General features: G+C 39.8%; 1 non-coding gene across 1 annotated transcript; it reads left to right on the plus strand.

Moving 5' to 3' along the window:
• Positions 1-9,782: 9,782 nt before the first annotated feature.
• On the plus strand, positions 9,783-9,855 carry Trnaa-agc (transfer RNA alanine (anticodon AGC)). Its single transcript has one exon. It is a non-coding gene; the product is annotated as a tRNA-Ala (tRNA).
• The last annotated feature ends 17,721 nt before the right edge of the window (positions 9,856-27,576 follow it).

A 27,576-nucleotide genomic window follows, 5' to 3' on the forward strand; every position in this document is an offset into this window, starting at 1 on the left:
ACAGAGCCAAAAATCCAGAAAGAACTAGTGCCATCAGCCATAAGAAAAAAATATTCTCAGCACAATGAAGAGAAATTTTTGATGAGGGATATTCAAGAGGAGTTTTTACATTAATATCTTAAAGGACACTTTCCAGACTCTAGATTATTGATGTCATCTAGAGGTCCAAAGACTATAATTTGAGAGCATTTAGGATTGAAAAATTGGCTGTTATTGCCTTTAGCACTATTGTTTGTTGGAAAGGGTCTACTAGTCTGCCAGTGTTCTCTTCCTCCCCATGTCCCTTGCCTCTGGCAAAAAGCCTTTGAAATTTTCTACTAGGGAGCAATCAAAACTATCAGCACAAAGATCTGCTGGAAACTTTCCCTCCAGTCTATTAATGTAGAGACTGATTCAAAGAATATATTTTGGTGAAACAAAACCCTGAGAGAATTCAGTCTGCTTGAGAAAGGGTTTCAGGTGCCCGATGGCATAGGTTTCTGCCTTCTTAAAATGGGGTATTTGTGCCTCTCTGGTGTTTTTCTCCTTAGCCAGAAAACATGCTCCTTAGCAAACCTTTCTATTTTAAAAGGCCAACAGCAGAGGTGGGTGGGGCAGCCCATTTTAGTAAAAAAAAAATAACTCTTTTGAGCAGAAAAGAGAATTCCTGGATTCTCCTTGTTATGTTAGCAAGGGGCTACAGTACAATGTTAAATATATATTATAAATGATATCTTTTGTTTTGTTACTTTAAAAGAAAAATGTCTGATGAATTAACCTTAAGAATAATGCTTCTAGAATTAGGTTGTCACCAGACAAGAAGCATATGCCTAGCTATCCAGGAGGCTGAGGCAGGAGGATCACAAGCTCAAGGTCCACCTGGAAAACTTATATATAAAATTTATATATTCTCTAAAGAGAATCCAGGAATGGGGAATAGAAGTTGGGATTGTGCGCAGCAGCCTGGAATGAGGATAGGCTGTACTGAAACAAAAGTCTGAAACAGAGTGACTGGGCACTCACCTTTTTCTTATCATGTATATCTGCATGAGTAATCAGGTAATGTTGGAAGTAGACCAAGGGCTAGCAAATTCTTTCTCTGTAGCTTTCCTTACCCAAGCAAAAAGGCTTTCATCTAAAACAAGGGCAGAAAAAATACATATATTTTTATATACATATGTATGAAAAATTATACATATATGAACTTATTTAACTCTAAAATTACACATACGTTATGTGTGTAATTATATATATACATATGTAAATATAACTGTGTGTAATTTTAAAGTTAAAAATAGACCCATGTTCAAAGAAATGGTAGAAAAATTTGATAAACAAAATGCTAGTTCTATAAAGCATAGAAAAATAGACAAATTTTTGGTAAAACTGACAGTGAAAAAAAAGAAATGATTAAGACTGAATTAATGTGGTAATTCTAAGAAATAGTTTTAGTAGAATTTTTTAACTAAAGCATTGTAAACATTAAAATCTTAAATACTTTTAAGATAGAAAGTAAATTATAAAAACATATTGATTCAAAAAAATGGGGGGGGGGAGAAGATGGCGGCGAGGGGAGTGCATTGCCCCCGTGTGCCGCGTCACTGTGTGGGAGTATGACAAGTCAGGACAGCTAAAGGCTATCTTGTTAGGAATTTCCAGCAATAGTGGGGTGCTCCAGAACCTGGAGGAAGGATTTCCATCGCACGAGGATCGGCTACGGGGACTCAAACGCAAGAGATTTGTCGCACGGAGGGTAACACTGCTTATTCAGCAAATCGCCCCGCGGCTAGAGTCTGCAGCGCGCGCTGGGAAACGAGGAGATAGCGGCGCAGGGATACAGCGCTGCAGTTTCTGCCAGCCGTGCAAGCACCGTACTCAGTGCTGAATTCTGGGTTCAAGACGGGGGAAGGAAGCGGTCCATTTCGGTTCTCCACACCAGTCCGACCACAGAGGAGGCCAGCGGCCACCATCTTGGAGGGCTGACGTCACCATCCCTGTTTTCGACTGACCACAGCTCATTCAGCCATAGAACAGGTAATTTCAGGCTGCCATTCGCCTGCGGCTTGCAGACAGATTACTCAGGCTCAGTGCCTGAGTGCTTCTTGGAGCCTGCTCTTATCAGAGCATACACCGAGCACGGAGCGGCCGAGTTCCGGCTCCCGGAACTGCTCTGGCCCAGGGCTAAGGAGCCCGCGGAAACTACTTCTCGGTCCGGGTCCTGCTGAGGGCCTGTCAGGACTCACCCGTTGCTTTGGTTACCTGGCAAAGGGAACGAAATGCTGCCATTCGCATAGGATACCAACATGGCAGAGATCTGATGTCATCAGAAAGCAGAGGAGGAGAGAACTTCATCAATACCAGTGGCGACAGAAACAGTTGGTCTCCTGGTAGGGTGGGTGAGACACAGACACCCGAGTCTCTCTCGATTTGTCGTCGAGCCAGAGGGGAGGAGCCAGGCCGCCGCCCGCGCCCGGAGCAGGCCCAGCGGCTCGCCGGCGTGGTGGTCGCGTGACCCCAATTGGAGAGGGGACAGAGCGGAGCCGCCACCCGCACCCGCAAGGTGGGCAGACCCGCGACCCAGTGGTACACGGGCATGGTAGGAGGGGCGGGGCAGAGCTGCCGCCCGTGCCTGCAAGGTAAGCAGACCTGCGACAGACTGGCGGGTCAGGCCCAGCGGCCTGCCAGCGTGGTACACACGTCACCCCAACTGGAGTAGGGGCAGAGCAGAGCCTTCGCCCGTGCCCGGATCAGGCCCTGCCGGTGTGGTGGTCACGTGACCCCAATTGGAGTGGGGGCGAAGCGGAACCGCCACCCGTGCCCGCAGGGTGAGCAGACCTGCGACCAACCTGCAGATCAGGCCCAGCAGTCCGCAGGCGTGGTAGGAGGGGCAGGGCAGAGCCGCCGCCCGCGCCTGCAAGGTAGGCAGACCTGCGACCGACCAGTGGAACAGGCCCAGCGGCCGGCCGGGGTGGTAGGCACGTCACCCCAATTGGAGTACGAACAGAACAGGGCCTTCACCCGTGCCCGGAACAGGCCCAGCGGTCCGCGGGTGTGGTAGACAAGTCACACCAATTGGAGGGGGGGCAAAGCAGAGCCGCCGCCCAAGCCTGCAGGGTAGGCAGACCTGCAACCGACCAGCGGATCAGGCCCGGTGGCCTGCCGGCGTGGTGCACTCATCACCCCAATTGGAGTAGGGGCAGAACAGAGCCGCCGCCCACGCCCGGAACAGGCCCAGTGACCTGCCAGTGTGGTAGTCACGACACCCCAATTGGAGTAAGGAGAGAGCAGAGCCGCCACCCGACCCTGCAAGGGAGACTTTTCAACTATACAAGACCAATATAAATACATAGGGGAAAAAAACATTTCAAAAACACAACAGTTTCACCAAGCAGAAAGAAACGCAAGCAGTATGAAAAGACAAGGAAAAAGGACCACAAGCAATGCACGTCAACTCAACTTTAGAAGAGGTAACAGCTGCAGCAGATGGAATGTCAGATAAAGAATTCAGGATATACATGCTTCAGATGATCTGGAGTATCAAGGAAGACATTAGACAGCAAAATCAGACAATGAAAGATCACTTCGACAATGAATTACGCAAACAAATCCAGGAAGCAAAGGATCAACTATACAGGGAGATAGAGGTTATAAAAAACAAACAAACAGAAATCCTAGAAATGCAGGAAGCAATAAACCAACTTAAAAACTCAATGGAGAATACTACCAGCAGAGTAGAACACTTAGAAGATAGAACATCAGACAATGAAGACAAAGTATTTCAACTGGAAAAGAACATAGACAGCTCAGCAAGACTGTTAAGAAACCATGAGCAGAACATCCAAGAAATATGGGATAACATCAAGAGACCAAACTTAAGAGTCATTGGGATACAGGAAGGGACAGAGTTTCAAACCAAAGGAATGAGCAATCTATTCAATGAAATAATACGAGAAAACTTCCCAGACTTGAAGAATGAGACAGAATCCCAAATCCTAGAAGCCTACAGGACGCCGAATGTGCAAAATCATAAGAGACCCACACCTAGACACATTATAATGAAGATGCCCAACATACAGAATAAGGAGAGAATTTTAAAAGCTACAAGAGAAAGGAAGCAGATCACATTTAGGGGTAAGCCAATCAGGATAACAGCTGATCTTTCAACACAGACTCTGAAAGCTAGAAGATCCTGGAATAACATATTTCAAACACTGAAAGAAAATGGGTTCCAACCAAGAATTGTGTATCCAGCGAAATTAAGCTTCAGGATGGAAGATGAAATTAAAACCTTCCACGATAAACAAAAGTTTAAAGAATTTGCAGCTAGAAAACCATCTCTTCAAAACATCCTCGGCCAAAACATTACAGGAAGAGGAAATGGAAAATAACAATGAAAACCAACAGTGGGAGGTAGGACAGTAAAGGGGGGAGGAATAATCAAAGAGGAAAACAAACCATGTTTAGTAACATAAATAAACAAATATGGCTGGAAGAACAACCCATATCTCAATAATAACCCTAAATGTTAATGGCTTAAACTCACCAATCAAGAGACACAGGCTAGTAGAATGGATCACAAAACAAGACCCAACAATATGCTGCCTACAGGAGACGCATTTGATAGGAAAAGACATACATAGACTGAAGGTGAAAGGTTGGGAAAAATCATATCACTCATATGGACTTCGGAAACAAGCAGGAGTGTCCATACTCATATCAAATAAAATAGATTTCAAGCCAAAGTTAATCAAAAGGGATAAAGAGGGACACTACATACTGCTTAAGGGAACCATACACCAACAAGACATAACAATCATTAATATATATGCCCCAAACAATGGTGCAGCTATGTTCATCAAACAAACTCTTCTCAAGTTCAAGAGTCTAATAGACCACCATACAATAATCATGGGAGACTTCAACACACCTCTCTGGCCACTGCACAGATCTTCCAAACAAAAGTTGAATAAGGAAACTATAGAACTCAATAACACAATTAATAACCTAGACTTAATTGACATATATAGAATATACCACCCAACATCAAGCAGTTACACTTTTTTCTCAGCAGCACATGGATCCTTCTCAAAAATAGATCATATATTATGTCACAGGGCAACTCTTAGACAATATAAAGGAGTAGAGATAATACCATGCATCTTATCTGATCATAATGGAATGAAACTGAAAATCAACGATAAAAGAAGGAAGGAAAAAGCATACATCACTTGGAGAATGAACAATAGGTTACTGAATGATCAATGGATTATAGAAGACATCAAGGAGGAAATTATAAAATTCTTAGAGATAAATGAAAACACAGACACAACATATCGGAATCTATGGGACACATTGAAAGCAGTTCTAAGAGGAAAATTCATTGCTTGGAGTTCATTCCTTAAAAAAAGAATAAACCAACAAATAAATGATCTCATACTTCATCTCAAAATCCTAGAAAAAGAAGAGCAAAACAACAGCAAAAGAAGTAGAAGGCAAGAAATAATTAAAATCAGAGCTGAAATTAATGAAATGGAAACAAAAGAAACAATTGAAAAAATTGACAAAACTAAAAGTTGGTTCTTTGAAAAAATAAACAAAACCGACAGACCCTTAGCCATGCTAGCGAAGGAAGAAGAGAGAGAACTCAAATTACTAGCATACAGGATGAAAATGGCAATATCACAACAGACACTTCAGAAATACAGAAGATAATCAAAAATTATTTTAAATCCTTATATTCCAATACATTAGAAGATAGTGAAGGCATAGATAAATTTCTTAAGTCATATGATCTGCCCAGATTGAGTCAGGAGGATACAGACAACCTAAACAGACCAATATCAATTGAGGAAATAGAAGAAACCATCAAAAGACTACCAACTAAGAAAAGCCTAGGTCCGGATGGGTATACAGCAGAGTTTTACAAAACCTTTAAAGAGGAACTAATACCAATACTTTTCAAGCTACTTCAGGAAATAGAAAAAGAGGGAGAACTTCCAAATTCATTCTACGAGGCCAACATCACCCTGATACCTAAACCAGACAAAGACACTTCAAAGAAAGAAAACTACAGACCAATATCTCTAATGAACCTAGATGCAAAAATCCTCAATAAAATTCTGGCAAATCGGATACAAAAACATATCAAAAATATTGTGCACCATGATCAAGTAGGATTCATCCCTGGGATGCAAGGCTGGTTCAATATACGGAAATCAATAAATGTTATTCACCACATCAATAGACTTAAAAATAAGAACCATATGATCATCTCGGTAGATGCGGAAAAAGCTTTCGACAAAGTACAGCATCCCTTTATGTTCAAAACTCTAGAAAAACTAGGGATAATAGGAACATACCTCAATATTGTAAAAGCAATTTATGCTAAGCCTCAGGCTAGCATCATTCTGAATGGAGAAAAACTGAAGGCATTCCCTCTAAAATCTGGAACAAGACAGGGATGCCCTCTCTCTCCACTTCTCTTCAACATAGTTCTTGAAACACTGGCCAGATCAATTAGACAGACGAAAGAAATTAAAGGCATAAAAATAGGAAAAGAAGAACTTAAATTATCACTATTTGCAGTTGACATGATTCTATACCTAGCAGACCCAAAAGGGTCTACAAAGAAACTATTAGAGCTAATAAATGAATTCAGCAAAGTGGCAGGATATAAAATCAACACGCATAAATCAAAGGCATTCCTGTATATCAGCGACAAATCCTCTGAAATGGAAATGAGGACAACCACTCCATTCACAATATCTTCAAAAAAAATAAAATACTTGGGAATCAACCTAACAAAAGAGGCGAAAGACTTATACAATGAAAACTACAGAACCCTAAAGAGAGAAATAGAAGAAGATCTTAGAAGATGGAAAAATATACCCTGTTCATGGACAGGCAGAACTAACATCATCAAAATGGCGATATTACCAAAAGTTCTCTATAGGTTTAATGCAATGCCAATCAAAATCCCAACGGCATTTCTTGTAGAAATAGAGAAAGCAATCATGAAATTCATATGGAAAAATAAAAGACCCAGAATAGCAAAAACAATGCTAAGCAGGAAGTGTGAATCAGGCGGTATAGCGATACCAGACTTCAAACTATACTACAGAGCAATAGTAACAAAAACAGCATGGTACTGGTACCAAAACAGGCGGGTGGACCAATGGTACAGAATAGAGGACACAGAAACCAATCCACAAAACTACAACTACCTTATATTTGATAAAGGGGCTAAAAGCATGCAATGGAGGAAGGATAGCATCTTCAACAAATGGTGCTGGGAAAACTGGAAATCCATATGCAACAAAATGAAACTGAATCCCTTTCTCTCGCCATGCACAAAAGTGAATTCAAAATGGATCAAGGAGCTTGATATCAAATCAGAGACACGCCGTCTGATAGAAGAAAAAGTTGGCTACGATCTACATACGGTGGGGTCGGGCTCCAAATTCCTCAATAGGACACCCATAGCACAAAAGTTAATAACTAGAATCAACAAATGGGACTTACTCAAACTAAAAAGTTTTTTCTCAGCAAAAGAAACAATAAGAGAGGTAAATAGGGAGCCTACATCCTGGGAACAAATCTTTACTCCTCACACTTCAGATAGAGCCCTAACATCCAGAGTATACAAAGAACTCAAAAAATTAGACAATAAGAGAACAAACAACCCAATCAACAAATGGGCCAAGGACCTGAACAGACACTTCTCAGAGGAGGACATACAGTCAATCAACAAGTACATGAAAAAATGCTCACCATCTCTAGCTGTCAGAGAAATGCAAATCAAAACCACCCTAAGATACCATCTCACTCCAGTAAGATTGGCAGCCATTAGGAAGTCAAACAACAACAAGTGCTGGCGAGGATGTGGGGAAAAGGGTACACTTGTACATTGCTGGTGGGACTGCAAATTGGTGCAGCCAATTTGGAAAGCAGTATGGAGATTTCTTGGAAAGCTGGGAATGGAGCCACCATTTGACCCAGCTATTCCCCTTCTCTGTCTATTCCCTAAAGACCTAAAAAGAGCATGCTACAGGGACACTGCTACATCGATGTTCATAGCAGCACAATTCACAATAGCAAGACTGTGGAACCAACCTAGATGCCCTTCAATAGATGAATGGATAAAAAAATGTGGCATTTATACACAATGGAGTATTACTCTGCATTAAAAAATGACAAAATCATAGAATTTACAGGGAAATGGATGGCATTAGAGCGGATTATGCTAAGTGAAGCTAGCCAATCCCTAAAAAACAAATGCCAAATGTCTTCTTTGATATAAGGAGAGTAACTAAGAACAGAGTAGGGTCGAAGAGCATGAGAAGAAGATTAACATTAAACAGGGATGAGAGGTGGGAGGGAAAGGGAGAGAGAAGGGAAATTGCATGGAAATGGAAGGAGACCCTCAGGGTTATACAAAAGTACATACAAGAGGAAGTGAGGGGAAAGGGAAAAATAATACAAGGGGGAGAAATGAATGACAGTAGAGCGGGTAGAGAGAGAAGAGGGGAGGCCAGGGGAGGGGAGGGGAGGGGAGGGGAGGGGAGGGGGTAGTAGAGGATAGGAAAGGTAGCGGAACACAACAGACACTAGTATGGCAATATGCAAATCAATGGATGTGTAACTGATGTAATTCTGCAATCTGTATATGGGGTAAAAATGGGAGTTCATAACCCACTTGAATCAAAGTGTGAAATATGATATATCAAGAAATTTGTAATGTTTTGAACAACCAACAATAAAAAATTTAAAATAAAATGGAGAATGTGAATGTGTTTACAACTACTATGTAATTTGAATCAAAGGTTTGGTAAGCATTATTTTCCAAATCTTCATAGATAGATAACCTCTATTCAAAGGGTTTCAAAGAATAAAAAGAAAGAAAGAAAAGCACCCCAATAGTTTCATAAGCTAATATTGATGAATAAATCAAAGATATAGAAAGGAAACCAACAGGCCAATCTAATACAGGATAAAAATATAAATTCTACATATGATATTATTATACCAAATTCAGAAATGTATTTTAACAAAAGATATTCTAAGCACATTGGTTTAATATCATAAATGTAAGAATGACTTAATACTGGAAAATAATTTACTACTCTGTTTTGTTTAATCTTAGCAAATAGGAATAGGGAAGAATTTTCTGAACATAATAAGGAGTTGCTGCCAACAACCTCATTCTGTTACTTATTTATTTCTATTTCATTCATCCATTTGTTTTTTGTTTGTTTGTCTTACAGTAATGGGGATTGAACCCAGAGTGTTCTACCTCTGAATAACAATCCCAGCCATTTTTTGTTTTAAATTTACTTTAAGTCTTCCTAAGTTATCCAGGTGGACCTTGTGATCCTCCTGCCTCAGCCTTCTGGATAGTCACCATAACATGATTTTAGAAGCATTATTCTTAAGGTTAATTCAGCAGACATTTTTCTTTTAAAGTAAGTAAAAAAAAAAAACAAAGATAGGATTTATAACATATACTTAACTTGTACTAAAGCCTCTCGCCAACATAACAAGACAAGAAAAAGAAATTATACTGTATAAGGATTAGAAAATAAGAAGAAAATGATTTATGGATAATCTAGTTGTCTACTTAAGAAATTCAAGCAAATTTAATTTAATAAAGTATTATATAAAATAAAAATAATTGCTGAACATGGTGGCACACACCTATAATCTCAGCTACTTGGAAAGCTGAGGTAGGAGTGTCACAAGTTCAAGGCCAGCCTTAGGGGCTTAGCAAGATAGTCTCTCAAAAAAAATTAAAAATAGGGCTGGAATTGTGGCTCAGTGGTAGAGCACCTGCCTAGCATGCATGAGGCCCTGGGTTCGATCCCCAGCACCACATAAAAATAAATAAAATAAAGGCATGTGTTCAACTACAACTAAAAAATAAATATAAAAATAAATAAAAAATAAAAAGGGTTTGTGATGTAGCTCAGTTGTAGAACACCCTTTGGATACACTGCCACTGCCAGTAGAATTTACCTAGTATTGAATATAAGATCAATATGTGAAAGAGCCCAAGCCCATTAGAGATGATAATTTTTTTAAATCCCATTCATGATAACAGTAGATCTTTATTATAACTTTAATGAAAACTAATAAATAGTTGCAGTGTCTATATTAAGAAAATTATACAGCTTTATTAAAATGCACTTTAAAACCTACATACCACATGTATGGGTAAGTAGACTCCATATACAATGCAATCTACAAAAAACTGCAACAAGCTTTTCACAGACCTCGACAAGGTGATTCTAAAATTAATGAAAAAATGTAAGAGGCCAAGAATAGTCAAGAGAAACCTTAAGTGGAATTGGTGTAGTCATAGAGAAACAATGTAATGAAAAAGAATAGAAGGTTCAGAAACAGAATTACACATCAATGACTAATGAATCAATGCAAATTCAAGAATCAAATATGTTGTGTTTTAATAGTGACACTGAGATAATAGGCACTCTAAAATACCAGATCCCTACCTCAAACCATTTTCTAAAAAGTTTTTAATGAATCAAGAACCTAAATTTACAAAGTGAAACTTCCACAATTTTGGAAGATCTTCATCATTTCAGGGCAGAGAAGCATTTTTTACACAAAGAACAAAAAAGACAAAACACATTTTTGAAAAATCTCCTTTTTTTCAAATAAAATATGGATGTTGTAATATGCTAGATTTTTGTGACATCCTGGAACTGATAGGATATCAGCCTTGAGCTGTGCAATGAGTATTTTAAGGCAATCTGAACAGTATTACCCTCTGTAACAGGAGAAGAGGGGTTTTCCACACCATGTGTATGTTATGTCATTTCTGTTGTTCTGCCTTGATGGCTCCTTGTGCCTTCTAGGGCAAGGTGGATGCAGCAATGCTAATGTTTCCTCAACAGAAGGCTCTAAAGCATTTCTGGGTACAGACTCACCCCTCTGACAACCTAAGTTGTGAAACAGTTCTACAGATAAATGTAAGGTAGATATATTGTGGGAGAGGCCTGTAGCTACAATATCTATTCTTGCCTTCTGGGGCAACAACTAGACAAATTTTTTTAGCCTCTCTTTGCAGTTACTTGAGGTCATGTTAGCTCACTTCTCTCCAGTAGAATGTCAACGTGAGTGACTTCTGCTAATTCTAGGACTATCTATACAATCCTCCCAGGTGTGCTCCTCCAGGTTCTTTTTCCCTTCTAGGCTGACTGGGATGGTGATGTCCACACCAACCTTGTAAACCATGGATGGTTTGAAGTTGATAGGAGCCATCATCCTGACACCTAAGTGTCCATGTAAAGCACCCTCTGCTGACACTTTTGGGACTCTGTTACCTTAATTTAACTACATTTCACACACATTCTGAATGTATTTCCAGGATTTTGGTGACACACTGTAGATTGTGGATGGATCAGAAAAAAGGAGCAATATGGATGTACTGCCCTCTAGAATGAGAACTCACCAAAAGTGGGCAAGTTAGAGATGTTAATATTTGTGCAAACTCTGCTTGATTAAGCCCTTATTAGATCTATACTCTTCTAGAAGCAGAGGCAGATTAATTTCAAAGTAAACACACACACGCGTGCGTCCCCCCCCCCCCACACACACACACTCACACAGAAGATTGGCTAGCAATATTGGGGACCAACTACTGATATTCCTAACATGGATGAATCTCAAAAACATTCTGAGTGCAGGCATGGTGGCACATGCCTGTAATCCCAGCAATTTGGGAGGCTGAGGCAAGAGGATCGAGAGTTCAAAGCCAGCCTCAGCAGATTAGTGAGGCACTTAACAAATCAGTGAGAACCTGTCTCTAAATAAAATTTTAAAAATTTAAAAAAAGCATTCTAAGCAAGAGAAACACCCACTACTGTGTGCTACATGATTTTGTTTGTACGAAGTTCTAAAATAGGCAAAACAAAGCTATGATGACAAAAACAGAACAGAACAAGAGTTGTCTGGGGCAGAGGTGTGTGTGTGTGTGTGTGTGGTGGGGGTGAACAGAAAGGCACACAAGTGAACTTTTTGCAATTAGGGAAATGTCCCTATATGACAATTAGGGAAATGCCCTATATCTTTTTGGAGTTTAGGTGGTTACATGGGTGTGTATAATTGTCCGAACTCTTTCAACTGATAATTTAAGATTGACAAAATATATTATCTATAAATTCATTTCCATCATACATTTTAAATGCAAATTAAATGATTTTAATCTATCCATGCATTAATTCTAAAACACACTAGTATGGAATAATGTTCAGCCATCAGATCCTTTGGAGGTTACTGTTGTGATTATCCATCTATTAACACTGCAACATCTAAGATCAGAAAATGATTGTACTCCTACATAAAACCAAGACACACTATAAACATGTCCTGAGACAAATAAGATTTTTAAGTCAATAGTTTATTTCTGTGCATGGTCCATAATTTTCCACAGCTAGCTTCTAATTCTAAATAAACAAAATAAATACACTTCAATAAATAGTAGCAAAGTTTCTTCTGTTTTTAATAGGATATAATAATTACATGACAGACCTCTATTCTCTATTTTGAGATTTTAAATCCATGTTCATATTCTTTTTTTTTTTTTTTTTTTTTTTTGGTACCAGGGATTGAACTCAGGGACACTCGACCACTGAACCACAACCTCAGCCCTATTTTGTATTTTATTTAGAGACAGAGTCTCACTGAGTTGCTTAGCACCTTACTTTTCTGAGGCTGGCTTTGAACTCGCAATCCTCCTGTCTCAGCCTCCCAAGCCTCTGGGATTATAGACATGCACCACCTCTCCTGATTTAAATCCATGTTGTCTTATCCCTGAATTTCCACTTTCCCTTCTCTCACTGATGAATAGTAATATGCTCTGTGCTTACAGCTTGAGAAAGTAGATGACAGGATAGAAAACAGAAGAAGCAAAAATATTTACAAAAAGATTAGGAGAAAAGGATTCACCGAGTGGTATGAAGAAACCTAAGTGAAAAACAATCCTCCCAGACTAGAAACAGATTCTTTGGGAGTAGAACAGTGACAGAGAGAGGCCTGTGTGTTCTGAGAGCACAGAGTACTTCTGCCATGCTTCCTGGAAGTAGTGTTGAGGAGGCAGCAGGACCCCAGAGAAGAAAAGACTGCAAAGAATATGAAGGTAGGAGGAACCCAGAAGAGTCAGCAACAGATGTCCAGGTCCCATGGAGAGCACAGCAGAAGTGACTTTAGAGAGGAAAGTGTCAGGGTAACCTCTAAGAACCAAAGCTAAGCAGGTCCTCTCTAGCACACTGCCATATGTAAAACTGTAATGGTGGCTGACTTGGGTAGGTAGGTGTCATTCATTCCTTAAAAACTAAAGGCAACTCCAAACGAGCAAGGGTTTTGCTTTCTCACCAATCCTGAAAAATATTCTGAAATGAAAATACTTTTTGAATATCTCAGTGTATTGACTGAGACCCATTGTATTAGATTGAAGGAGCTGCAATAAAAAAGTGTCACAGATAGGGTGACTTCACAACAGGCAGTGTTTCCTCACAGTTCTGGAGGCTAGGATTCTGAGATGAAGGTGTCTGAGGCCTCTCTGTAGCTTGCGGATGGCTGTCTTCTCCCTTTACATGGTCTCCCTCTGTTGTCTGTGTCCTGATCTCCTCTTCTAAAAAGGACACTGGTCATAAGGAATTATTCATTTTACTTCATTTACCTTAATTACCTCTTTAAAAAAACCCTGCTTCAAATATAATCACATTCTGAGGTTTTCGGGCTTAGGACTGCAATATGTGACATTTAGGGAGTGGGAAGGACACAATTTATCCAACAATATCCATGAAATGTTCTCATCCATGATTGTTAACAAACATTCAGTCTTCTAAACATTACAAATCTGGCAAAAGAGTCACAACGTCAAGAAGATAACTATGTAGACAAAAGATAACCTTAGAGAAGTTACTTCTCATTTGCTGAATACAAATGGACTGTAATGAGTTTGAAACAGTGACAAAGGACACTTTAAAACCTCTGGGAAAAATGCAGTGTGATCAGAAAAAAAGGAAGTGATAACTATTGAGCCTTGCTGGAATTTGCTGGTAAGGTTAATTTATCTCTAATTTCTAAGAAAATATCTAAAAAAGAAGAACAAGAAGTTATCTTTATAACCCTTTCTGGAACTTTAAGTTTCTGAAAGATTAAAAATAACTGGATTTATTCCCAGAAAGAGAACCACACTGATTTATGGAAATTTAGATTCAGAGAGGATGAACTTGACCCATAGGGGGCAAGTTTGGGCAAATGTAAATTGAGTGTCATAATCAATTGCAAGTGTAAATTAAATTGCATATCATAATCAACTTAATGAACACAATCCTCCCCCTTCCACAGTTCTTCCAACCCTAAAGGAGAGGGAAGAGGTACGATTCCTGTTCATTTCCACAAGCAGAAATGATGAGCCAGGGACAATTGTCAGCAGAGACCCCATTGGACAAATGAATGAAGTGGTCATCGGAGCAGAGAAAGAGGCTATGCACGGGTCCGACAACACAGACTCCCACTTACCAAAGCTGAACAAGTTAATGCTTCTTCTGAATGCCCAAGCTACCAGCAATGGAGACCAACTCTGAGCCCCTTGTATAAACTATTCTTCGAGAAGACCAATGGGAAACTTGGTGGCAAGTTGACAAACTTGGGCCTCTTCCATCCTGGAATGCCTAGTGCTTCCTATTCTGGTGTACCATTGCCTTTCCTGCCCTCAGGGGCTCAGTCAATTTTGCTCTCCAGGATTTGTGGAATGTCTGGTCCTCAGGCATGGAATCCCAAACAACATTCAACAAGGGTATTTGTTTACAGTGAACAAAATGTGATCTTATCACACACTGAACCATCCAGAAGCTTTCTGCTGAGTGTTGAAACATCTCCATGGAGACACAGCTTAAAGCACCAAGTTGGAGATAGTGGCCTGCAAGAAGGGAACTCTGTTTCAGGATGCAATATCTGCATTGAACCAGAGACTGTGTAGTACTTTGTCAACAATTAAAAAAAAAAATTACAGGGGTCCATGAACCAAGGACAAGGAAGCAGGAACGGCTTCACTTGCCATCACTCTCAATAACTCACTGTGGGATTTTGTGCTTCTGTCCACACAACTTTGGATTCTGCAAGGTTAGACATTCTGCATTTTTACAAGGGGGAAAAGCTAAGTTTCTAAGATACGTAAATTATGATAGCTGTTTGGGCAATTTGTGGTCCTTGTGACTAGAGATCAAAGTACAAGTTGGGCCTGGTGACATACACCTGTAATCCCAGCAACTTGGGAATCTGAGGCAGGAGGATCACAAGTTCAAGGCCACCCTCAACAAATTAGGGTGACCATAAGCACAAATCACCAATATTTCAGGGATAATTTGCTTTGATAATTAGCAGAAGGAGATGAAATTGCTGTTAGGAAATGGGAGTGGGGAGAAATGTGGAATTCCTGCAGGCAACTTGTTACTCCTTTGTCCAATTGTGACTGTGAATGAGTAAATATGGTGACTAAATAAGAGGATCGTTGCCAGACCCAGTGGTGCACACCTGTGATCCCAGCTACTCTGGAGGCTGAGATAGGAGGATGGCAAATTCAAGGCCAACCTGGGCAACTTGGCAAGAGCCTGTCTTAGAATTTTTTAAAAAGGGTGGTGGGAGCCGGATTCAACAGCATGTGCCTAAAATCCCAGCAGATTGGGAAACTGAGGCATGAGGATCCCAAGTTCAAAGCCAGCCTCAGCAACTTAGTGAGGCCCTAGAAATTTACAAGACCTTATCTCAAAATTTAAAAAAAAATGGGGGGGGGGGCTGGCAATGGAACTCAGTAGTTGAGTACCCCTGGGTTCAATCCCCAGTTCCCAAAAAAAGTAAAAATAAAAATAAAAAGGTGGGGGATGGGTACATAATACCAGAGTTTAATCCTCAGTAACACACACACACACACAGGAGAGAGAGAGAGAGAGAGAGAGAGAGAGAGTTAGTTGTTACCAAAGACACAAACTCCTAAGGAAAAAGAGTTTGGGTCACACTATGAGGTAAGTTACCGAGACTGGCAGAGGTGTTAGATGAGGGTTTGGGGAATTTAGCTAGTACAGTGCAGGTGGGGAGATCAGTCCAGTTTTATCTCCAAGACTAATTTTAGTGATGAAGACTGTCATTCATTCCGCTGACATTCTTCTTTGAAGTGCTCCCTTGAGAAACAATAGCCATCAGATCCCTGGAGGTGCTGCTACCTCAACAAATTTGGAAAAATAGATCGACGTGGAACAAGGGGCAGAGCATGGCAGGCAAGAGGATGTGCCATTCCAGTTCCTGTCGAGAAAGAACAGACTGAACCTCCATGAAGTATATGATTTACCGAAAGCCCATAGTGTTTAGAACTTTCATAATCCCCTGAAGCTTTTGAGATGGGGCCATCTTCTTCCTGGGGCATCCCTTCAGCCAATGAATGAGCAAAGTGGTCACAACCAAGATTGTTCTCTTCTCCTGCAGAACATAGCCAATGACAAGGCAAGCCTAGCCATTTCTGTCCAATGGGGCACATATATAATGGCTCATCTTTGCTCCCAACATCCATGTGGTGTTAGCAAAGATTTTGTAGGATCTGCATCATGATCTGATGGCATCCCCTGTCCTATGTTGCTTCCACACCTTTTCCTTTCATAGATGTCACTCCCCAGCAAACCTTTTGTATTCCCAACTCAGCTTCACGACATGCTTCCCAGAGAGCCCAGTCTGTAGCAAGTGTCTTCCATAGTTACGGTCCTATTTAAGCTATCTTACTATCTATCTTGTGGTTGAGATTTTCAAATCGTTGTGCATATACTTACTGCTTTTCACTCCTTTGTCCTAGTACTGTAATTTTTTCATAATGTGCTTTGCCAATTGTCTACAAAAAGGAAAATTATGATCTAGGATGTATTTATCAATCTTGTGCATTTACTATTGTGTATCTCATTAGTTGTTTTGTGTTTTCTTACTGATTTCCTTAGATTATTTTATTATTCTCTTTAGTTTCTGGTGCTGGATGCACCATTTATTGTTTCTTTTTAATAGTAATTTTTCTTTTTTTAATATTTATTTTTTAGTTTTCGGTGGACGCAACATCTTTATTTTATTTGTATGTGGTGCTGAGGATCAAACCCAGCGCCCGGCACATGCCAGGCGAGCACGCTACAGCTTGAGCCACATCCCCAGCCCCTTTAATAGTAATTTTTCAATGCTATTAACTTGTTGTACCACTCAGGCAGTTTGAATTATTTTTACATTTTCAACAAGGCTTCCTGGGTGGTTGCTATGATCTGAATGTTTATGTCTCCCCAACCCCCCACCGAAATTCATGTGTCGAATTCTAATCACCAAGATGGTGATATTAGAAGGTGGTGATGTTTGAAGGTCTTTGGAAGGTAATCAGGTTATGAAAGCTCAGCTTTCATGAATGGAAATGTAAGAGGCCTCAGAGAGCTGCCTTGCACATTCTCCCCCTGTGAGGACACCATGAGAAGGCATCATCTAGGAACCGGAAACAGACCCTCACCAGACACTGAATCTGCGAGTATCTTGGTCTCTTGATCTTGGACTTTCCAGTCTCCATAACTGTGAGTCATAAATTTCTGTTGTTTAAAAGCTACCCATTGTGACCACGGACAGAAAAGGCCCAGTGGCCCGCGGCGGGACAGAGCTTCCAATCACTCCTGCAAGGTAGGCGGGCCTGCGACCCACCGGCAGAAGAGGAGCAGCGGCCTGCTGAGAGGCAGAGCCGCCCCCTCCCTCTGCACCGGCAAGGTAGAGGGAACTGTGACCACGCACAGAGCAGGCCCAGCAGCCTGCTGAGGGGCAGAGCTGCCCCCCACCCCCCGCGCCTGCCAGGTAGTTGGAACTGTGACCACGGACAGAAAAGGCCCAGTGGCCCGCGGCGGGACAGAGCTTCCAATCACTCCTGCAAGGTAGGCGGGCCTGCGACCCACCGGCAGAAGAGGAGCAGCGGCCTGCTGAGAGGCAGAGCCGCCCCCTCCCTCTGCACCGGCAAGGTAGAGGGAACTGTGACCACGCACAGAGCAGGCCCAGCAGCCTGCTGAGGGGCAGAGCTGCCCCCCACCCCCCGCGCCTGCCAGGTAGTTGGAACTGTGACCACGGACAGAAAAGGCCCAGTGGCCCGCGGCGGGACAGAGCTTCCAATCACTCCTGCAAGGTAGGCGGGCCTGCGACCCACCAGCAGAAGAGGAGCAGCGACCTGCTGAGAGGCAGAGCCGCCCCCTCCCCCTGCGCCGGCAAGGTAGAGGGAACTGTGACCACCATCAGAACAGGCCAGACCTGCAACCCACTGGCAGTACAGCCCCAGAGGCCTGCAGAGGGGCAGTGCCGCTGCCTGCGCCTGCAAAGTAGACAGAACTGTGACCACCGACAAAACAGGCCTAGCGGCCCGCAGAGGGACAGAGCCGCTGCCCGCGCCTGCGAGGGAGACTTTGCAACTATACAAGACCAATATAAATATATAGGGGGAAAATTAAATAGCACAACAGTTTCACCAAGTAGAAAGGAACGCGAACAGTATGAAGAAACAAGGAAAGAAAGGACCACAAGCATTGCAGGTCAACTCAACGTTAGAAGAGGTAATAGCTGCAGCAGATGGAATGTCAGATAAAGAATTCAGGATATACATGCTTCAGATGATCTGGAGTCTCAAGGAAGACATCAGACAGCAAAATCAGACAATGAAAGATCACTTCAACAATGAATTACATAAACAAATCCAAGAAGCAAAAGATCAACTATACAGGGAAATAGAGGTTATAAAAAACAAACAAACAGAAATCCTAGAAATGCAGGAAGCAATAAGCCAACTTAAAAACTCAATTGAGAATACTACCAGCAGAGTAGAACACTTAGAAGACAGAACATCAGACAATGAAGATAAAGTATTTCAACTCGAAAAGAACATAGACAGCTCAGCAAGACTGTTAAGAAACCATGAGCAGAACATCCAAGAAATATGGGATAACATCAAGAGACCAAATTTAAGAGTCATTGGGATACAGGAAGGGACAGAGTTTCAAACCAAAGGAATGAGCAATCTGTTCAATGAAATAATACGAGAAAACTTCCCAGACTTGAAGAATGAGACAGAACCCCAAATCCTAGAAGCCTACAGGACGCCGAATGTGCAAAATCATAAGAGACCCACACCTAGACACATTATAATGAAGATGCCCAACATACAGAATAAGGAGAGAATTTTAAAAGCTACAAGAGAAAGGAAGCAGATCACATTTAGGGGTAAGCCAATCAGGATAACAGCTGATCTTTCAACACAGACTCTGAAAGCTAGAAGATCCTGGAATAACATATTTCAAACACTGAAAGAAAATGGGTTCCAACCAAGAATTGTGTTTCCAGCGAAATTAAGCTTCAGGATGGAAGATGAAATTAAAACCTTCCACGATAAACAAAAGTTAAAAGAATTTGCAGCTAGAAAACCATCTCTTCAAAACATCCTTGGCAAAACATTACAGGAAGAGGAAATGGAAAATAACAATGAAAACCAACAGTGGGAGGTAGGACACTAAAGGGGGAAAATAATCAAAGAGGAAAACAAACCATGTTTAGTAACATAAATAAACAAATATGGCTGGAAGAACAACCCATATCTCAATAATAACCCTAAATGTTAATGGCTTAAACTCACCAATCAAGAGACACAGGCTAGTAGAATGGATCACAAAACAAGACCCAACAATATGCTGCCTACAGGAGACGCATTTGATAGGAAAAGACATACATAGACTGAAGGTGAAAGGTTGGGAAAAATCATATCACTCATATGGACTTCGGAAACAAGCAGGAGTATCCATACTCATATCAAATAAAATAGATTTCAAGCCAAAGTTAATCAAAAGGGATAAAGAGGGACACTACATACTGCTCAAGGGAACTATACACCAACAAGACATAACAATCATAAATATATATGCCCCAAACAATGGTGCAGCTATGTTCATCAAACAAACTCTTCTCAAGTTCAAGAGTCTAATAGACCACCATACAATAATCATGGGAGACTTCAACACACCTCTATCACCACTGGACAGATCTTCCAAACAAAAGTTGAATAAGGAAACTATAGAACTCAATAACACAATTAATAACCTAGACTTAATTGACATATATAGAATATACCACCCAACATCAAGGAGTTACACTTTTTTCTCAGCAGCACATGGATCCTTCTCAAAAATAGATCATATATTATGTCACAGGGAAACTCTTAGACAATATAAAGGAGTAGAGATAATACCATGCATCCTATCTGATCATAATGGAATGGAACTGAAAATCAACGATAAAAGAAGGAAGGGAAAAGAATAGATCACTTGGAGAATGAACAATAGGTTACTGAATGATCAATGGGTTATAGAAGACATCAAGGAAGAAATTAAAAAATTCTTAGAGATTAATGAAAACACAGACACAACATATCGGAATCTATGGGACACATTGAAAGCAGTTCTAAGAGGAAAATTCATTGCTTGGAGTTCATTCCTTAAAAAAAGAAAAGACCAACAAATAAATGATCTCATACTTCATCTCAAAATCCTAGAAAAAGAAGAGCAAAACAACAGCAAAAGAAGTAGAAGGCAAGAAATAATTAAAATCAGAGCTGAAATTAATGAAATCAAAACAAAAGAAACAATTGAAAAAATTGACAAAACTAAAAGTTGGTTCTTTGAAAAAATAAACAAAATCGACAGACCCTTAGCGATGCTAGCGAAGAGAAGAAGAGAGAGAACTCAAATTACAAACATACGGGATGAAAGAGGCAATATCACAACAGACACTTCAGAAATACAGATGATAATCAAAAATTATTTTGAATCCTTATACTCCAATAAATTAGAAGATAGTGAAGGCATAGATAAATTTCTTAAGTCATATGATCTGCCCAGATTGAGTCAGGAGGATATAGACAACCTAAACAGACCAATATCAATTGAGGAAATAGAAGAAACCATCAAAAGACTACCAACTAAGAAAAGCCCAGGACCGGATGGGTATACAGCAGAGTTTTACAAAACCTTTAAAGAGGAACTAATACCAATACTTTTCAAGCTACTTCGGGAAATAGAAAAAGAGGGAGAACTTCCAAATTCATTCTACGATGCCAACATCACCCTGATACCTAAACCAGACAAAGACACTTCAAAGAAAGAAAACTACAGACCAATATCTCTAATGAACCTAGATGCAAAAATCCTCAATAAAATTCTGGCCACTCGGATACAAAAACTTATCAAAAATATTGTGCACCATGATCAAGTAGGATTCATCCCTGGGATGCAAGGCTGGTTCAATATACGGAAATCAATAAATGTTATTCACCACATCAATAGACTTAAAAATAAGAATCATATGATCATCTCGATAGATGCGGAAAAAGCATTTGACAAAGTACAGCATCCCTTTTTTTTCAAAACTCTAGAAAAACTAGGGATAACAGGAACATACCTCAATATTGTAAAAGCAATCTATGCTAAGCCTCAGGCTAGCATCATTCTGAATGGAGAAAAATTGAAGGCATTCCCTCTAAAATCTGGAACAAGACAGGGATGCCCTCTCTCACCACTTCTGTTCAACATAGTTCTCGAAACACTGGCCAGAGCAATTAGACAGACGAAAGAAATTAAAGGCATAAAAATAGGAAAAGAAGAACTTAAATTATCACTATTTGCAGATGACATGATTCTATACCTAGCAGACCCAAAAGGGTCTACAAAGAAACTATTAGAGCTAATAAATGAATTCAGCAAAGTGGCAGGATATAAAATCAACACGCATAAATCAAAGGCATTCCTGTATATCAGCGACAAATCCTCTGAAATGGAAATGAGGACAACCACTCCATTCACAATATCTTCAAAAAAAATAAAATACTTGGGAATCAACCTAACAAAAGAGGTGAAAGACTTATACAATGAAAACTACAGAACCCTAAAGAGAGAAATAGAAGAAGATCTTAGAAGATGGAAAAATATACCCTGTTCATGGATAGGCAGAACTAACATCATCAAAATGGCGATATTACCAAAAGTTCTCTATAGGTTTAATGCAATGCCAATCAAAATCCAACGGCATTTCTTGTAGAAATAGAGAAAGCAATCATGAAATTCATATGGAAAAACAAAAGACCCAGAATAGCAAAAACAATGCTAAGCAGGAAGTGTGAATCAGGCGGTATAGCGATACCAGACTTCAAACTATACTACAGAGCAATAGTAACAAAAACAGCATGGTACTGGTACCAAAACAGGCGGGTGGACCGATGGTACAGAATAGAGGACACAGAAACCAATCCACAAAACTACAACTACCTTATATTTGATAAAGGGGCTAAAAGCATGCAATGGAGGAAGGATAGCATCTTCAACAAATGGTGCTGGGAAAACTGGAAATCCATATGTAACAAAATGAAACTGAATCCCTTTCTCTCGCCATGCACAAAAGTGAATTCAAAATGGATCAAGGAGCTTGATATCAAATCAGAGACACGCCGTCTGATAGAAGAAAAAGTTGGCTACGATCTACAGTCGGTGGGGTCGGGCTCCAAATTCCTCAATAGGACACCCATAGCACAAAAGTTAATAACTAGAATCAACAAATGGGACTTACTCAAACTAAAAAGTTTTTTCTCAGCAAAAGATACAATAAGAGAGGTAAATAGAGAGCCTACACCCTGGGAACAAATCTTTACTCCTCACACTTCAGATAGAGCCCTAATATCCAGAGTATACAAAGAACTCAAAAAATTAGACAATAAGAGAACAAACAACCCAATCAACAAATGGGCCAAGGACCTGAACAGACACTTCTCAGAGGAGGAAATACAATCAATCAACAAGTACATGAAAAAATGCTCACCATCTCTAGCAGTCAGAGAAATGCAAATCAAAACCACCCTAAGATACCATCTCACTCCAGTTAGAGTGGCAGCCATTAGGAAGTCAAACAACAACAAGTGCTGGCGAGGATGTGGGGAAAAGGGTACACTTGTACATTGCTGGTGGGACTGCAAATTGGTGCAGCCAATTTGGAAAGCAGTATGGAGATTTCTTGGAAAGCTGGGAATGGAGCCACCATTTGACCCAGCTATTCCCCTTCTCTGTCTATTCCCTAAAGACCTAAAAAGAGCATGCTACAGGGACACTGCTACATCGATGTTCATAGCAGCACAATTCACAATAGCAAGACTGTGGAACCAACCTAGATGCCCTTCAATGGATGAATGGATTAAAAAATGTGGCATTTATACACAATGGAGTATTACTCTGCATTAAAAAATGACAAAATCATAGAATTTACAGGGAAATGGATGGCATTAGAGCAGATTATGCTAAGTGAAGCTAGCCAATCCCTAAAAAACAAATGCCAAATGTCTTCTTTGATATAAGGAGAGTAACTAAGAACAGAGTAGGGTCGAAGAGCATGAGAAGAAGATTAACATTAAACAGGGATGAGAGGTGGGAGGGAAAGGGAGAGAGAAGGGAAAATGCATGGAAATGGAAGAAGACCCTCAGAGTTATACAAAAGTACATACAAGAGGAAGTGAGGGGAAGGGGAAAAATAATATAAGGGGGACAAACGAATGTCAGTAGAGGGAGCAGAGAGAGAAGAGGGGAGGGGAGGGGAGGGGAGGGGGGATAGTAGAGGATAGGAAAGGCAGCAGAATACAACAGACACTAGTACGGCAATATGTAAATCAATGGATGTGTAACTGATGTGATTCTGCAATCTGTATATGGGGTAAAAATGGGAGCTCATAACCCACTTGAATCAAATTGTGACATATGATATATCAAGAACTATGTAATGTTTTGAACAGCCAACAATAAAAAATTAAAAAAAAAAGCTACCCATTTCCCATAAATATATACAATTATCATTTGTCAATTTTAAAACAAGTTAACTACCCGGTTTAGTGTATTTCATTATAGCACCCAAGTGATCTGAAACAATGGTATATAGTTGAGTCTTTAAATATATTATAATTATTCTGTTCTCTTCAAAAGAAAGAGCAAGCCATGCCTATAATCCCAGCTGTTAAGGAGGCTGAGGCAGGGAGATCCTAAATTGGAGATCAGCTTGAGCAATTTAGGGAAACCAGGTCTCAAAATAAAATTTGAAAGGACTGGTAGCAGAGTTCTTGCCTAGTATGTGATGCAAGGTCCTGGGTTCTATCGCTATTTTAAAAAGAAGAAGAAGAAGAAGAAGAAGAAGAAGGAGGAGGAGGAGGAGGAGGAGGAGGAGGAGGAGGAAAGGAAGGGAGGGAGGGAGGGAGGGAGGGAAGGAGGGAGGGAGGGAGGAGAAACTACTAGAAACCCATTTAAATCAGCAAAAATAGGTTGCATATAGTAGGCATATAAGTAGATTTTTAAAACTTTATAAGATAGGTTTGGGACTATTTTTTTCTACTGTATTTAATCTTTGCCTTTGCTTGGGTTTGTCTCCTTGAGGAACAGCTTTATCCCTGTATTGGCTCATATTCCCTGTTCTCCATTCAGCTGCTTTCCTGCTGTTTCTATCTCTGCCTCTCCCGCTATGTCCTAGAAGAACTTACAATCTGTGAAATCCACATTCAAGTTCTGTTACCCACAACATTTCTCTTTAATGGCTCCTAAGTAGGTTTTATTCATCTTGAATTTTAAATTGTCTTTTGTCTCTTCCTTCTGTCTTCCATCTTTGTTTTCATATTTTAAAAAAAAAATTGTTGTTGTTAACATTTTATATCATAACACACCTTTTCATAACACACCTATTCCAATTTTTTTTAAAAAACATTCTTTTAACACTTTGTTAAATAAATGAGCCAAACTCAGTATCTAGCATTTAGTAGACTTCAATAAATACCTGTTGGATTAATTATTTATAAATGAATGAATAAACCTTAAACTCTAGGCAAAGTTCCATAGTAAAAGGAAAAAATAATATGCTAACAAAATCAACAGTCCATCCAAGGAAATATGAAATGCCATTTCTTCCTGTGTTCCACATTTTATTCAAAATCAGTTTGAAATAAGAATATTATCCAACATTTAATTTAAATCCATATAGAAAAGAAAATTAATGATTATTAATACTATATCCAGCTTGTATAATAGGGCACTTCTTTGAAAAAAAAAAATGGCCTTGCAGAATAAACTTCTTTCTGAGACACTGCAATCTCCTTCTGGCCATTTCCTTGCACTCTTCAAAGTTCCTTCTTTTATTGTTCCCTGGAGAAAAAGATCTGAATTTCAAACATTAATAAGGAAACAGGAAAAACAAAACCTCTTCTGGTAATACTAACCAGGCAGAAGTGACCGGGGTAGACTTCCCTCATGAAAGCTTCTTGCCTAGAGGTGGGATCGGGTCAGAGTGTCTGTACAATAACCACCCCTACAAACTCCATATGAGTACCAGATGGTTGGAACTGTTCCATTAGGAAACTGATGTTTTCATTGTTTGGAACTTGGTTTTGTAGCTTTCTCCATATAGTGATTTGATTGCAGCATTTAGAAACTTTGAGAGCTTTCCCATAAATTATTCCACCCCCTGAATGTGGAACGAGGGTAGGCTTATTAGCCTGTTTTTCCATTAGCATGTCATTCCCACTTTCTTACTCAGATGTGGATAATTTCAGCAGGATTCAGAAAAAGGAAATGTAGGTTTTGTGCTTTGGCTGTTTCTTCAAGGAACTTGCTACTGAATAAAACTTCTCTCACTTTGTTGGTTGAATATGTACATATAAATTTTCATGAAAAATAAAATAATAATAATAATCACCAGTAAAGTTATTAAGATGTACTTATATGGGTCTTATATTACTTTCATAGTTCTTAAACCATCCTAATAATTTTCTACCTATTAACTCATCTAAACATCATATTAACTCTGTGAGGTCAATGCTATTATTATTTCCATTTTATAGCTGATGAAACTAAGCTATGGTGAAGTCAAGTTGCTTGCCTGAGATCAAATAGGTAGCAAGTGGTAGAAAAGGATATTAACCCAGAATCTGTTCTTAACCACCTCACCATACAAATCCTTTAATCCCAACTGATCTGATAGCTTCTTACAAGAGGATATTAGTAAAACCAGATTCTCTGTTCCCTACCCAGTTGTCATTAATATGAACAGTTTTGTTATTGTCTATTTCAAGCCTTACAGAATATCCCAGGTGACATAATCACCTATCAATATGATAAATCTTTACTGAACCTTGGAAAGATGCAGCATTCTATCTAAGAAATAAAAGTTTTAGTCAGGTAGAGTGGCACACAATTGTAATCCCAGCTACTTGGAGGCTGAGGCTGGAAGATCACAATTTCAAGGTCACCTAGGCAACTTAGCTAGACCCTGTCTCAAAATAAAAAAATAAAAAGGGCTAGGAATGTAGTTCAATAGTAAAATGTCCCTGGTTTTAGTCCTCAATATGAAAGAGAGAGAAGAAGAGGAAAAAAGGAAGGAAGAAGAAAGAGAGAAAAGCCTTCTCTCCTAAAATCTTTATAAACTACTCTTGCTATAGATGCTCTAATGTTCGTATCCCCCATTATCTTAAGTGGATCATGAAAAAATTTTAAAGTATTTATATTGGAAATAAAGTATAGTGTAAAGTTACAGAAAATGGAAATAGGCTGTAAACTCAAAACTACAAGAAATTACAATTGCAACATGGTAAACACTGGGTTGTAACTTGTGATCAGTTGGCCCTAGTGGGAAGGCACATGCCTGCCCTCAAGTGAAAGGACACAGAGATAACATGACCACAAGCATTTGGAGTATGACACTGCAAGAGGAAGTTTCAGGGAAATCAGTACTTTAGAGGGTTTAGAGAATTTCCTTACTTAAAAGCACATATTTGAGTCATCCTAAAATTAGTTCAGATGTGTCAACTCCATAGCCAAATGGATGGGCAGTAGACATCTGTTATTTCATCACTGGTTATCTGTGATCCCTTCTGCTAATAACACTCCAGTTTCTTTTTTACTGTTTTGTGTGATCTTAGCCATTTGCTCTGAATGTGAGCTTAAGATGTGATCCTGGCTATTCAGAGTGTTCAATACTATAGTCACATTAATTTGGGCTGAGGAGATAGCTCAGTAGAGAGTTTGTCTAGCATGCATGAGGCCCTGGGTTTCATTCCCAACACTATAATAATAATTTTTTAAAAGGCGGTCACATTAATTCTAAGATGCACCATGGATCCAGTCAGAGGTAATAATCCATAGCAAGTATCTTAAATACTTTCGTTTGAGCTACTTTTAAGAAAAGGGTATGCTCTCTATTTCTGCTAGAATTGGAGCTGTGAATCTGAATGCTTAAGCTGTTAGAGACCACCATAAGTGAAAATTTGCCAAAGGGTTAAGTCAGCACTCAGAAAAGTAGCACAGGAAGACAAATCCTCAAGACATATTTTGACTCCTGAATCAAGGTACATCTACAGTCTGTCCCCTGGACATTTATATTACTTAAACCAATAAACCTCAATATTTATTTAAGCTTTTCCCTTTCTATTGCAGGAGTTCTGACAGGAGAGAATTCAGGATCCTGGCCTGT

This window comes from Marmota monax, unplaced genomic scaffold (assembly GCF_021218885.2).
Source record: "Marmota monax isolate L192 unplaced genomic scaffold, Marmota_monax_Labrador192_F-V1.1 WCK01_AAM20220418_F8-fsc00020, whole genome shotgun sequence".
Lineage (NCBI taxonomy): Eukaryota > Metazoa > Chordata > Mammalia > Rodentia > Sciuridae > Marmota > Marmota monax.